This window comes from Sycon ciliatum, chromosome 10 (assembly GCF_964019385.1).
Source record: "Sycon ciliatum chromosome 10, ocSycCili1.1, whole genome shotgun sequence".
Taxonomy (NCBI): domain Eukaryota; kingdom Metazoa; phylum Porifera; class Calcarea; order Leucosolenida; family Sycettidae; genus Sycon; species Sycon ciliatum.
This window is the reverse complement of record NC_088652.1, coordinates 23,455,322-23,470,678: the sequence shown is the minus strand read 5'-3', so window position 1 is coordinate 23,470,678 and position 15,357 is coordinate 23,455,322.

The window sequence follows — 15,357 nt, the reverse complement described above, 5'->3', positions numbered from 1 at the left end:
AGTCAGCTGAACAAATTCACCACATAAGAACTGCTTAGTCCTCAGGTCCTCTATACATATTTTAACCACGGTTCAACACTAGTCATATTGAACAGCGTTATGCCATGCCAGGCGCAGACAAAACGCCCGCACGAGCGCGCATGCATGTACACATCCGGGTGACACACATTCGTGCGACTTTACATAGCCTGCACTGTCGTTCTATGTCATGGGAGTGAGTGCACACACATTATGTACATGTAGATTGCCTAATTTTGCATACGTAATAAAATCGTATATGTATACACACATGTGCGTGCACATGATACGCATGAGCGTGTGCCAATAGGGCCACATGCCAATTATCGGATTAGTCCGTGAAAGTTGCACGGCACGACAAACTTTCGGACAGTCTAAAGATATGACACGATGAATGTGGAATACCCACCAGTGTGTAAGACCATTTTCATATCTATTTCGCAGCGTCCCTGTTGATATTTGATGTTCTCACTCACAAATTATCAAATTCACCTCCAATGCCATCCAATCTGCGTTCCGCGATACATGTACAGTGAACGTTGTTGAGGAAAGCCATGCAGCAATAAAACAGTCGAGACTCCCAAGCAGAGGATACAATTCAACAGCGTATTGAAGTACGAATTGTTCTAAACAATTTTCAAGACACAATTACAAAATTTGAAGTGCGTCTTGAAACGTGTCTGAAGTGCTTCGATGTATTTACAATGTACCTTCGATCTCCCTGAATCGATCCATCCACAGCTACCTGACGAATTTGCCAGTCAGTGCGGGAGATGATCGAGCAAGTAATAGTTACATGTACATGTATATTTGAAGGTCGCGAGATGTCAGCCTAGTGGCTTTAGGGTAGAAATGCATACATTATAAATGACATGTACATGACTTGATTGCGACTACTAGTACTGTAGTACATGCATGTAAATCATGTAAGCCTCGTCATAAGCTATAATAATTATTAGATTTCCCATGCTTGTAACCTTGTTGTCAGCACTTCTAGAACTAGTACTTCTACCACTTCCTTTTAGTTATTCAATCACGTCGTTGATTCCGGACTATTCCAGACCTTCCACGTCATATGCTTGATGAGTAATGTTGCATAATAATAGATATCTCACCTTCTAGAATACCTCGCTTAGTCATTATGTTTATGTTACGCAATGCTCACTTCATCTACGTGTATAGCAATGATGATCTAGGTTTACCTTCTCCACTACTCTAGAACTTGTAGAAGGATGATTTCGTAATCCTTATCTTACCAACCTTAGTTCTCTACCTTCGCTATAAAAGCTGCTGCCTTTCTAGTTTCTTGCCGATTAAGACCAGCTCTCCGCAGATCAGTTCCCTGTGGATTAGTTTCAGGCTAGATTACAGTGTATTACCTGAGAACTCTTTCTCTCTCTCTCTGAATAAGTGTGCAATTCTGTATGATAACCATTATCCATTACTGCCACCGCTTGCTCTACCGACTGAGTGAAACCGGGACTTAACAGTGGCACTGGCAGGAAATCTACACAAGCGTATTCTGAAATAATTTTCTAAGACTCGGGCATGATTCAAGAGCGGACTTTGATTTCTCCCTTCTTATAGTACGGCCGCTAGGGTTTATCGGGTGTTAGCGGCCGTCGTGAGTTCCCTTCGGGAACGGATACGATAATTTACTTTTTTTTTTTTTTTTTTTAATAGTACGAGCACCAGTCGACATTGCATTCTTGGAAAATCTTCTGCGAGTGCTGCCTTCCCTTTCATAGAAAGAACGAGTGAAGAGGGACACTAGCAGCAGGTTCTAGCTAGGTCGCCAGAATTGCAGAAAAGCGAGAAGACGTTTCCTACAACTGTGATAACTCGCTCGGACAGCGTTCCGGTTAGTCTCGCCCATGGCTGTGTCGTCTCTAACCCTCGGAACGTTTTGTGACAAGTATAGTCACGGCTGGCATAACGCAACTTCACCCAGTCCTAACCCAACACACACATAACCAACTGATCTCGTCAGAGCAGAGAATATGTTCCTGTTTGGAAGAAGAGCACCGAAAGAACCTCTCGCTAAAAGCAGCAGCATGCCATGATATAACACATCGTAGAAAACAGCAAGCAGCGGCAGTAGCGATAGTACTTGCTAAACATGCAGCTGAACTGCAACTTTGTCCGCTGCGCGGAACGGCGATCGGACACGCACACGCACACACGCACACGCACAGGTCTGCGTGATCTAGAAGCGGCTGTCATCATAAGATACGCAAAGTGTGAAAGGGTATTAGAACGGGGCAAGCCTAGACCCGGCGTCTGGACCGCAACATGTACTTGATTAAAAGCATAGCCAGTCAATGGTCAAGCAGGTGCAATCACGCACATCCACACCTAGCTTACTACTACTATAAAGCGAATTCATAACTACAGGTATTGCACTTTCTACTGCAAATGCACAGTCGTGCGCTTCATCTATTGACAGCAGCCAAACCTATCATTTTACAGTCTCACTGGGTAGGTGACCTCGCCGGCACACACCGTATATTATATTGTATAATAACTGTTCCAACTACGGTCCGGAAGACACAGTGTGTCCACGTTCTACGCACAGTAGCTATCAGCAGTAGTTAAAAGTTACAAGCCCTCACTCTCGGGCTATGACATCTCCCCGCGCCTTCGAAAAGACTGCCACGTCCTCGTGGCGACAACATTCGGCTTACCGTCGTCTTCTCAACTGGGTTTGCATTCCAAAGTACTGCGGTGGCCGGACGGTCCTCCCAGCTCGAGTCTGAACCGCAATCTGGGCTGGTTGTGGCGGTGGCTGGTTGACTGGTAGCGGGATCTGCACAACTGGTTGGCCGCCAACACCGTCCACGCCGCCATACGTCTCATGCTGGGCATCCTCATCAGAATCCCAATACAACAAGTCTGTAGGGTCCGGCACATACACATCAGCCGGGGGCGTTTCGACAGACTCAGCATCTTCAGGTTCCTCCACCTCACTCACAGCGTGAAGATGGTTAGGCCTTACTCTACATCGTTTTAGCCTGTTCACGTGCACAATCTGCACCTTGACATTGGCCGCTCGTGTATCTCTCACCCGATACACTACGTCTGACAGCTTCGTTACTATTTCAAACGGCCCTTGCCAGAGCTTGGAGAACTTCGGAGTAGTCCCCACCGGAACTGCTGGTACCAACAACCATACCAGATCTCCTTCTGCGAATGAAGCGGGTACTGCTCCCGAATCATGCAAGTGAGCTTGATGCTTGTGCACGGTTTCCAACTTCTTCCGCACAACTGCATGCACATGCGCTAGCCTTTGTCTCAAATCTCTGACGTAGCTAGGCTCGCATAAGCTGACCATCTCATCAGGTGGTAAGCCATAAGCGACATCCTGTGGCAGACACATCTGTCTACCGAACAGTAGATACGCAGGCGTGTAACCCGTACTCGCCTGAGGCGTGGCTCTGTAAGCCATCAAAACCGCCGGCAAATGCACATCCCAATCTCGCTGATGCACATCGACATAGTGAGAAATCATCTTCTCCAATGTCTGATTAAAACGCTCTACCAACCCATTTCCAGCAGGGTGATAAGCCGTCGTCCTGGTCTTTTTAATACCAAGCATTGAACAGACATCTCTGAACAATCTGGAGTCAAAGTTTTTGCCCTGGTCAGTGTGCACACTCTCCGGTGCTCCAAACCTTGCAACAAACTCACTCACAAACTTTGAAGCTATCGTGGATGCATCCATCCTTTTCAGCGGATACGCTTCAACCCATTTGGTAAAATAGTCAACAATTACCAAAATGTGCTTGTTGCCAGCATCTGTCTCTGGCAATCCGGGAATCAAATCCATTCCAACTCTCTCGAACGGATAACCCGACCAGGTGACCTCTAGTGGTGCGCCACTTCCACGTCCCACAGGTCTCGATCGTCGACTGCACGACGCACAACTACCAATCCAGTCTTCCACATCTCTCTTCATGCCATACCAGAAGAGCTTGGACTGAATCTGGTGATACGTTCTAGTCACACCTAAGTGACCTAGATGATCATGGTACTCACTCAGCACCTGACCGCGCAACGCAACTGGCACCAAAATTTGAAACTTTGTGCCCTCTCCTGCGTTCTCACTGTGCAAAACGCGACATATCACGTCCTCTCGCACCACAAGACATTTTCGTCCTCGGAAATAATGCCTCAGAGCCGGACTCACACCAGTCAAGTCAGGCGAAGATGACCCGGAGCTGAGCCACTCACTCAGCCGTGTCAATTCATGATCACGTTGCTGAGCATCAGCCCAATCAGCTGATGTCCAGTTTCGTCGCCGCACAAAGGGCGTAGGAAGGTCACTCTGGACCGACTCAGCATTCGCCACTGAGCTCCTTTCGTCTGATACCACAGCGATCACCTCATCAGGGACTGTGGTGCCACACCTCTGATCCTGCACTTGTCGAGACAAGCCATCAGCATTGGCATGGACTTTACCTTTCCGATAACGCACCTCGTAATCGAAATCACTCAGAAACTCAAGCCACCGCGCCACGATCGCACTTGGTTCTTTGAAACGGTTCAGGTATTTTAGTGCTTGATGGTCTGTGCGCACGACAAACCTTCGACCCAGCAAATAGCATCTGAAATGCCTAAATGCCCACACTAGTCCGAGGAGTTCACTCTTCGTCGAGCCATAATTCCTCTCTGCAGAGTTCAACCCTCTGCTTGCATACGCAATAGGTCGCTCCCGACCATCTGCGTCGGTCTGGGACAACACAGCTCCCAAACCATGGCCACTTGCGTCCACATCGACTACAAATGGGGGCGCATCGGTCTCAAACCTCGGATACGCTAACGTGGGTGCTGAAGACATCTTCTGTTTCAGCAATTGGAATGCGATCTTACACTCGCCATCCCATGAAAACCTCTGGTTTTGCCTCGTCAGCTTCACCAGCGGCCGAGAAATGAATGCAAAATCCTTCACAAACCGTCGATAGTAGCCACAGAAACCCATAAAAGAACGCACCTCTGCTACGTTCTTTGGGCACCGCCACTCTGACACGGTCTCAATCTTGTCCGGATCGGTGCGCACACCATCCTTCGTGACAACATGACCCAAGAAATTGACTTCTGTCCTCAACAGATGACATTTCGAGGGTTTCAACCGAAGACCAGCCTCCAGTAGTCTTTGGAACACTGCTTCCAGTCGTTCCAAGTGTTCGTCAAACGTCTTTGAGAACACGATAATATCATCGAGGTATACCAGGCACATCTGCCACTGCAAACCTCGCAAAACGGCACTCATCAGCCGTTGAAATGAGCTCGGGCCATTGCACACACCAAATGGCATCACATTGAACTCATAGTGCCCATCAGGCGTGGAAAATGCCGTCTTGGCCTTGTCTGCCTCGTCCATTGGCATCTGATGATACCCAGAGCACAGATCAAGCGTCGAGAAGTACATCGCACCGCCCAACGCGTCCAACGTATCATCAATACGCGGGAGTGGGTATGGATCTTTCACGGTTATTGCATTGACTCTCCGATAATCAACACAGAACCTCGTCGATCCGTCCTTCTTCCGCACCAACACAACTGGTGAAGACCATGGACTGACCGATTCTTCGATCACACCCTGTTCAAGCATGTCGTCAACCAACTTCCGACATGTTTCTCGCGAGCTCCAAGGCAATCTCCTTGCGGGCTCATAAACTGGACCATCACAGCTAGTCCTAATCTCGTGTTTCAACACGTCTGTCCGACCCAGCTCGGACATGTTCATAGCGAATACACATCTGTACTGCTCGACCAAGGTTCTGAGCCTAGCCAACTGCTCAGCCTCAACCACAGGCTGCTCGCTGTTGCCTGTATCAGGTGGGGAGCATGCCTCCCGGTTACCCTCCTGAGAGCAACAGCCATCAGGCATCGTACCACGACCACGCTGGTCAACGTCGGCCTCGTGTACTGCCTCATCATCCCTCATCGCACAATGGTGTGACCGACCATCGTCATCACCACCACCGGTTTCAAGCAGCCTCTTCCCGCCTGGAGAGCGCTTCCCTGCGCCGGGACCACCATCGGGGTTCCCCACTCGCAGTACAGACCACAAATCCTGGTTAGCCCCGTAGCTACACCAGTCATTCGCCTCGTCCATCTCTTCACTACCGTCCACCACAGTTGCAACTGCACACAGCTTGCCAATCTGGGCTCTCTTGGGCAGAGTGATTTGTTCCGCCGTGCAATTCATCAATCGCACGGGAACACGATTCTCTTGTGGCCGCACAACACACTTTGCCACCAAGAGACCAGGGTCGCTCGCAGTCCCACAATCTGGTTCCGTGAGCCCCAACTCTGGCATCCCATCGAATGCAAGAGTGTCCACTACAGCCGCCACGGTCATCTCGTGGTGTGGTGGGAGAACAATCTTCTCCTGCAAGCGGAGTGGAGCCTCATCTGCACCACTCCCTCGCCTTTCTTCGACCTTGAAACATAGCTTGCCATTCGTAGAGGTTATGTTACAGGGAATGCTGGACAGCACATCACGTCCCAGCACACATGGAAATCGTAGCCCATCGACTACCCGCATTTCCGGCGAACAAACACATCCTTGAACGCCAAGGTGAACAACCACTTTTCCATTCACCACCAGAGGCTTACCATCTGCCCCACAAAACTTCAACCCAGGCGCATCCGCCGTGAGTCGATCCGGATCGTAGCCCAGCTTCCTGGCTAGATCCGCAGATACTAAGCTTACAGCCGCTCCAGTATCTACCAGCATCTCCACTGACAATCCATCGATTGTCCCCGTGGTCAACATCCCCGTTCCAGAGTCGCATCCGACAATAGGAATGGATTGTTCGACAGCACGCTCGTCAGGTGCTGCCGGATTACACTCTCGACCCAAAGAAATGGTCTGACCAGGCACGTGGGCCATCGCCCCAGTCACTGGCCGTTTCCCAAAGGCCCTCTCCTCGAGCCATCGTATCCTCCGCGCCCCGTCTGCGCTTCACGAGGACATTGGGCTGCCCTGTGGCCCGGTTCACCACAGTTCCAACAAGTGAACATCTTCACTCGTCGAGCGGGCTCCTGATCCCGAGTTCTTCCTCGGCCTCGCCCTCCTTGACCACTTGGAGCATCACGCCTCTCCAGTAGTTGGTCGAGCGTCCTCACCAGGCTGCTCAAGGTACGCTCGAGGACGTCCGTCTGTCCTCTCGCTGGAGCCTCAGCAACATCCACAGCGGCCGTCACCAACTGTGTTTGCTGGCTCTCTCCGTAGGGGCCCACCAGCCTCTGTGGAGCTTCGCTTGGCAAGTCAACACTTCGCCAAACCTTTTCCAGGTGCAGCGCCATCTCTAATGCCGCCTGCACCGTCGCCGGAGGATTCTCCTGCAGCCTCACTCTCAAAGCCACAGGAGATACCGCCTCGATGAACTGGTCCCTCACCAGCTCATCCTGTAACCCACCCGGCATGTTGGGGTACGCCCGCACCACCAGCCGACGCAGATCATCCGCCAGATGCGCTAAATCCTCACCGGATTTACGCCTCCTCGTGCGGAATTGAGCCTTAAACTGCCGCTCATTAGCAGGTGGTGCGAACCTTCGCTCAAGGTCCGCACTCACATGCTGCCATACGGCCCGTCTTGCAGCCGGTATAGTAGCCAAAAAGCGTTGCGCCCCACCTCTGAGGCGTACCGCTAAGTACTGCGCTTTCTGTGGGTCATTCCACCCGTTCACCTGCGCGCACTGATCGAAGTACTGGATATACTCCACCCAGTCTCCGGAACCATCGTAGGCCTCGGGCATCACCGCAGGCCTCCCGAACGCTGGAGCAACTGGCGCTCCTCCAGCACCAGCTACCGCTCCCCCTGCTGCAGCCATCACTGCACCAGGGCCACCCACCGCAGCAGCACCACCAGCTACTAACGGTTGATGAACATTTGCAGCAGGCGCATTCACACCTCTGCCTTGTTGTTGCTGTTGCTGAGCCATCGTCAACACAGCAAAAGAACGAGCAAAGTAGACAAATAGTGCTAGCAGGACGACTGATCCGCGAAGAACTCAGTCCTCTTCGCCTCAGCTCGCCTGATATACTCAGCCACGCCGCTGCCGTCCGATCACGGCCCGCGCGCGCCTACGAGTGCACACCCCAATTGCACGTGGGCACAGCGTACTCAACCACTGTAACCCTAACCGCCGTGTGAACATGCCAAGCGACCACCGTCGCATCAGGTTTCCCGATCCCACGCCTGACTCGCGACATCTCGCGTAGCCTCGTGCGCCATCCGGATTCCCGTTCATCACACATTTAGCCTAGCCGACCAGTGCAAGCCGCATCATGCATGCCTCTCAACATCATGCCATGATTCCTCGCACCCAGGGCTGCCAATAGTTCACCCTAGTCACTCCGGCTGGCATCCCAGCTTGAGGACTAGACCAAACGGACTAGAGAGATACGACACATCCATACCCCTCCTTACGAACTGTATGCCCATCATGCAGCATGCAATTCTCATCACAAAAGGCAGCTCAGTCATCACTGCGCCATGCCAATCGAGCACAACAGAGAACAAACCTCTTTATTCCCTGGTGGAGGCCAGTTCCCGCACCCACAACAACACAACCAGTAGTGAGGCAGGATACATTGAACATCTTCAATATACTTAGACTGCGCTTGCACCGTCTACAAGCGCCTGGCCGAGATCTTCTCGCCTCTTCTAGGAATGGTGAACTTTGTTGCCTCGTTCTTGCCAGCCATCCTGGTCACAGCACCACTTGTGATAACTCGCTCGGACAGCGTTCCGGTTAGTCTCGCCCATGGCTGTGTCGTCTCTAACCCTCGGAACGTTTTGTGACAAGTATAGTCACGGCTGGCATAACGCAACTTCACCCAGTCCTAACCCAACACACACATAACCAACTGATCTCGTCAGAGCAGAGAATATGTTCCTGTTTGGAAGAAGAGCACCGAAAGAACCTCTCGCTAAAAGCAGCAGCATGCCATGATATAACACATCGTAGAAAACAGCAAGCAGCGGCAGTAGCGATAGTACTTGCTAAACATGCAGCTGAACTGCAACTTTGTCCGCTGCGCGGAACGGCGATCGGACACGCACACGCACACACGCACACGCACAGGTCTGCGTGATCTAGAAGCGGCTGTCATCATAAGATACGCAAAGTGTGAAAGGGTATTAGAACGGGGCAAGCCTAGACCCGGCGTCTGGACCGCAACATGTACTTGATTAAAAGCATAGCCAGTCAATGGTCAAGCAGGTGCAATCACGCACATCCACACCTAGCTTACTACTACTATAAAGCGAATTCATAACTACAGGTATTGCACTTTCTACTGCAAATGCACAGTCGTGCGCTTCATCTATTGACAGCAGCCAAACCTATCATTTTACAGTCTCACTGGGTAGGTGACCTCGCCGGCACACACCGTATATTATAATTATTGTATAATAACTGTTCCAACTACGGTCCGGAAGACACAGTGTGTCCACGTTCTACGCACAGTAGCTATCAGCAGTAGTTAAAAGTTACAAGCCCTCACTCTCGGGCTATGACACAACGATTGATCGCATAAAAATCATCACTACCGAAAAAGTGAGTGACGAAAAATGGCCGACAACGGGGAACGTGGGATTCACGCGGAACGTGAGTCGCGGACCCCTGTACAAAGCACGTTTCTCATCTACGTGCCGTTTTCGCAGTGTTTGTTGATTGGGAGTCGATGGTGTTTGCGGATCGCAGTTTTTTCCTGTTTCCAGCTGCCGCTTGGTTTCGCTTTGGAGTTGCCACACGTCCATTTCAGCGACCACTCGGAGGCGACATTGATACAGTCATGGCTGGACATGCAGAGAAATCCCGGGGTCTGATGAAGAGGAAGGTGTAGTAGCGAGACTCGGAGAATTCACTGAAAATTTGATCGAGTTCTGATTTGAAAGAAGTGTTTGGAGAGGAAGCAGAACCCTCTTGTGACCAAAATTGACAACATGAAGGCCAAAGCCAGGGACTTTTACTGGAAATACACGGCGGCCACCAACACTGGTTCCTCAAGCGATGCTACAGCGGACCTCGACCTTGGCGCTGCGCTGCCCCGAGAGTCTCACGGTAGCCACATTTCCGCACCTGGAACAGAGTTCAGGGTGATATTCCTTAAGCTCGGCGTCAGTGCTGCCATCGCTGGGCCGCCACTTGTTTTGTACTAGCTGAGTAGGTCTAGACCAAGCCAGGGAGTCCTTTCCTGGTCTACGCGATACAAACCTTGTGCAATCGCGGCATCCAGAGAAAATATGAACAGGTACACGACGTAGTAAATAATTACATGTACACTGGTGACAGAGTGCAGTGTGGACAGAGCATCGCGTGTAGATCTACGTCACGTAGACCCAGGTGCTCGAAGTCCGTACACTTTTACAGTGTGTGTTTGCCGAGCTGAAACTCACACTAGCAATGATCACTTGCCAGAATCCTGCTCGTGGATGGAAGGTATCTTGTCCAAGTTAGTTTGTTCTGAGGCCAGGCTCGATTGAACCAGGCCATCTTTCGATTCGATCTGTTTCTCTGGAGTTCGCTAATTTTTCATATAAATTTTGGTGTCGCAGAGGGTACTCTAAGTCCGTACTGATCAGAGGTGACTCGAAATACACACATATTTCTGCTAATTGCTAACTTGCAATCCCTCGGTTACGACGAAAGCACCGAAGGGATATGTTTGGCATGTGCCTCCACCAGTATTTCTTGCAAAAGCGTAGTTTGTTGCCGAAATGCAAGCTGTTTTTAGTCGGCTCAGAGAAGAAGCAGCTGCGCTGTGAAAACCGCGGGAAAACAGTGGTGGAGATGCCAGGAGTGTCAACCTTTCTGCAAGGATTGGTGGTTCTCTGTAAATTCTTCTCCTCTGGCCATTGTCAGCTCTAAGCTGGCTCTTGATGATTGAGTGAAGGTCTGTTTGACGCTGTGTCCGTTCGAAATCGGTCTTGGCAAAGTTGATTTTTGCATGAAATGTAACCCAATTTGTATTTCGTATGGCCACTCGACAACCCACTCGCGTGGTATGGGACTTCATGTAACCCAATTTGTATTTCGTATGGCCACTCGACAACCCACTCGCGTGGTATGGGACTTCTGCTTACCGTAGATCCCTGAAAATTGCTACGCGAGGAGAACATACCACACTGTCCCCTCCATAAAATATTTGTGTCGAATACAATAACAGAACATGAAATTATGGGCGTACGAACTTAGGATACCATGTACGGACTTCGAGCACCTGGGTCTGCTCTGAAACGGCATGCCGTTTTTATTAAAGGGGCACTCCGGCTTCATTTTCGACGCCGAGTTTTCGATGCCAAGACGAAGGTAGGTGAAAGAGAAGACCCCTCGAACAAGAACGAGTCTCCAGAAGCGATCGAGTCGAGCAGGAAGACGACTTTTGAATTTCGCCGAGCGAGCGCTGATGACGTAATGAGGGATTAGCTTGCCAGTGGAAATGCACCTGCGCACATACATTTCACCCACTTTTTGGCCAATTTTCGATCGAAGAGGAGGTTGTTTACTATGTCCTCCCAACGTCGGGAGCGATCCCGTCTTCTATACCCTTCCAGGTACCCTGAAGGTCCTCCAGAGGAGAATTTATCTCCAGCAAAGCGTTGTTGATCCGCTAAATTCGTCTCGAGACATATTCACCCAGTGCAGTGCTGATAAATGTAGAATGTTGAATCTGTGATAATTGTCGACGATGGAGAGAGAGGCTGATAGCCGCTGTCGCAGGGAGAGTGAGGCTGCTGGGAGTAACAATGGGGAGCCCGTTTGTATCACATGAACAACCAGACTTCAAGGCAGCTTGACCAAATCTGAGGGTGCCTCGTTGCTTATCGTGAATATTGCACCGACATGAATTGTGACAAGTATACTGGTGAGTTTTTATCTTGTTTCGTTCGTATGCTAGTACCTTGGCCTGGAGTTCTCGTTAGCAAATTCCTATTCCCTGGCGTTTTCTAAACATTCCGTGTAGTACTGAATACGTGTCACGGTGATCAAGTATTCCGATTTGGGTAGATGTGGAATTTGGACATGTATTTTATAAAAAAAAAATCAATTTTCCAAATAGAGCGTTTGTAGAGAAATGGTTGCCCAAATACAACAAAATGTATTCTGTAGTTCTACAACTTGTACTGAAATCCAGTCAAAGTAAAAATGATTCTTCATGACAGTTGGGGTCAATGAAATCTGATCCAGGCACAACGAATGGTGACGCCTGCCACCCCGGGAACGAATGCCCATTTGGTGGGGGATACCAAACTTGAAAGTACTCCAAAGTAGTGCGTGTTTTAATGTGGCATGGAAGTTTTATATGATCTCTGGTCAATGCAACATACGATAGCCATTATTAATTGCAGGCCTCGAACGCAACTCCAACCAGAATTGGCAGTTCCCTAAGTTAGATGCTTTATAATTCCATGGCCCCAGCTGTAGTTATAGAGGTTTTTTGCACATTATTCTTATAGTCGATAGGTTTATACTGATGGCCACAAACAACGGCAGTTCAAACTTCACTGATGTGTTCATGAGCTGAGAGATTTCTCTCCACTATTTCTGTTGTGCACACAGGTCTGTCCAATATGCATTGACCGTATTGGGTATGGTACCTGCTCTGAGAAGGGAATCGCTGGAGCCACAGTCCAACTATACAGGCTTTCAAGAAACAGAGAGGAGACATCTTTGCAAGCTGATACCTGATGTGTACCGACAGAATTCTGACGAGATACCTTACAGACTACATCTTGTGTATACTTCACAATACTCCTTCGACTACTGGCTAGAATCAAGTCGACTGAAACGAGTTCGAACAACTCTGGCTTCAAACGAGCCGTCGATTAGGCAAACAAAACAATATCTCATATACTAGAGCACTCTGACAACTCACGGCCTATTCCTAACGATTGCCACCGCTTATAAATATGTAGAGTGCTGATTGGAATGTACTCACAATCTCAACAATTCAGTGCTATAATTATTTGAACAATGTGTTAGAAATTATTCCACTTTTCCTTCCATAAATGTTGTATCCACATATAATCCACAGTACTGCAAAGTTTCAGAGTTCTCAGGGTATCAAACAAAATTATTTCAAATACAGTGAAATTGTTCGCGGACATTATAGCGTAACTTGTAGTTCCCTGGTCCGTTTCTTTGCTATAAATTAATCCTTTGCTCTCTAGCCACCGGCGAGTCCAACAGTGAAATTGTTAGTTCATATTTATAATGTGGCCCAGTGGGTATGTGGGAGGGGGGGGGGGGGTTGAACATGTTTCTATATAAGGGACCTGCTACTGTAATACCACAGTACAGTAGCGGGCAAATATGTAGAACACAGAAATGCATGTTCCCATCATTGTACATGGACGGGCGCAGCAGGCCGAAGCTTTCAGCCAGAACCGGATTTACAATCACCTAGAGATACTTGAGCTATTCCAGTATTCTCCGTGAGCTGTCCAATTCCACAATGGTTCATGCCACCATTATTTCTGGTAGTATCCACCATGTGCATAGTTCCAAGACCATCTCGGATTCTTCAGCAATTTGTGCCACGGCAAAAGACAACGCTGGACTCGGCCACTGGGGCAGTCAAACTTCCCATCACAAATGAACTTCAATTTCTCATCTGTTTCAAGTATATGTACTGCCATGACTTGACCATGCTTCATCCACAGCTGGGCGAAGATTGTGGCGTTGAATTCCATAGCGCACCTTCTTACTGCCATGCGGGAGTATGTTGAGAGAAGTGAACATATTTTTACTTAAAAACAACAGCCACTGAAGAGGATAGCAATATCCTTGGTTGAATTTCCTGCAGGTACATGTTGTTGGTAGGTCTACTGGTCGGTCTCCATATCGTCAAGTTCAGAAACTTCACCTGTACTACACATCTTGTAGAAGGGATCCTGATCGAATAATTTTTTTGGCCTAAAAATTCACTATTCTGAGGGCGGGACAAATAGTCAGTACTCCCCGATTCTGTCAAGCTGCTTTGAAGTCTGGATGCTCATGTGATGCTAACAAGCTCACCGTTGTTACTTCCAGCAGCTTCACTTTCCCTGCGACAGCGGCTATCAACCTCTCTCTCCATCGTCGATACACACATTCAACATTCTATATTTATCAGCACTGCACTGGGTGAATGTCTCGAGACGAATTTAGCGGATCAACAACGCTTTGCTGGAGATAAATTCTCCTCTGGAGGACCTTCAGGGTACCTGGAAGGGTATAGAAGACGGGATCGCTCACGACGTTGAGAGAACATAGAAAACAACCTCCTCTTCGATTGAAAATTGGCCAAAAAGTATGTGAAATGTATGTGCGCAGATGCATTTCCACTGGCAAGCTAATCCCTCATTACGTCATCAGCGCTCGCTCGGCGAAATTCAAAAGTCGTCTTTCTGCTCGACTCGATCGCTTCTGGAGACTCGTTCTTGTTCGAGGGGTCTTCTCTTTCACCAACCTTCGTCTTGGCATCGAAAACTCGGCGTCGAAAATGAAGCCGGAGTGCCCCTTTAATATTACATAGTGTGGATAGGCCCTTCCCGTTGTGCTGTAGATCTACATGTGGTGTTGAGGTCTCTAGGCAATCTGGGAACTCTCGACCGATCCCCTTATTATTGTCTGGGTTCGAGCAAGGGGGCAACTCCGCAGTCGTGTGGGATCCTGCTACACACACGCGACCAACCTCACCTCGGCTGTGCGTGACTTCTCGCATGCGAAGTGCAGAGCACGCGAAATCTACACGCAGTGCAAGCCTGTCTACAAAAAATGTCACAAGGACTTTTGATTTGAGCTGTTTTGTTTTTGTTTAGACGTCTTCCTTTTTACGACTTCAGGATGCCTTCTCAGGATCATTGCTGCGTTCCTCACTGTCAGAACAGGAGGACGAAGCAAACAAGTCATTTCACTCCTTTCCTCGTGTGGAGCCACAGCGGCCTGGAGCAAGCTCCAACCATGTTCGATTGGGAATAAAGGAGGAACGCTGCATCGCAGCCTTTTCGGACCAAAACCAATCGACTCAGCGTCCAAAAGACTACAACATATGGACCAATCGCGGTCATCCATGCTTTTATAAGAACGAAATGGCGCTTTTAGTGACATTTTGCATACAAATCCCCATCTACTAGGGCGCAGTCACCCAGTTTCGGTGGAAGTGCGCGAGTTCGATTGGGATTCAAGTAGGAAGGGAGCGTCTCAGCTTCCTCGGACCACGACCATTCGACTCAGCACCCCGAAGACTACAAGTGGTGAAATTTTAATTTTTGCCTTAACTTCCCCTTTATGGTGCCAGACTACCCAAAAATTCGCTGAAAAATCGAATTTGTAAAT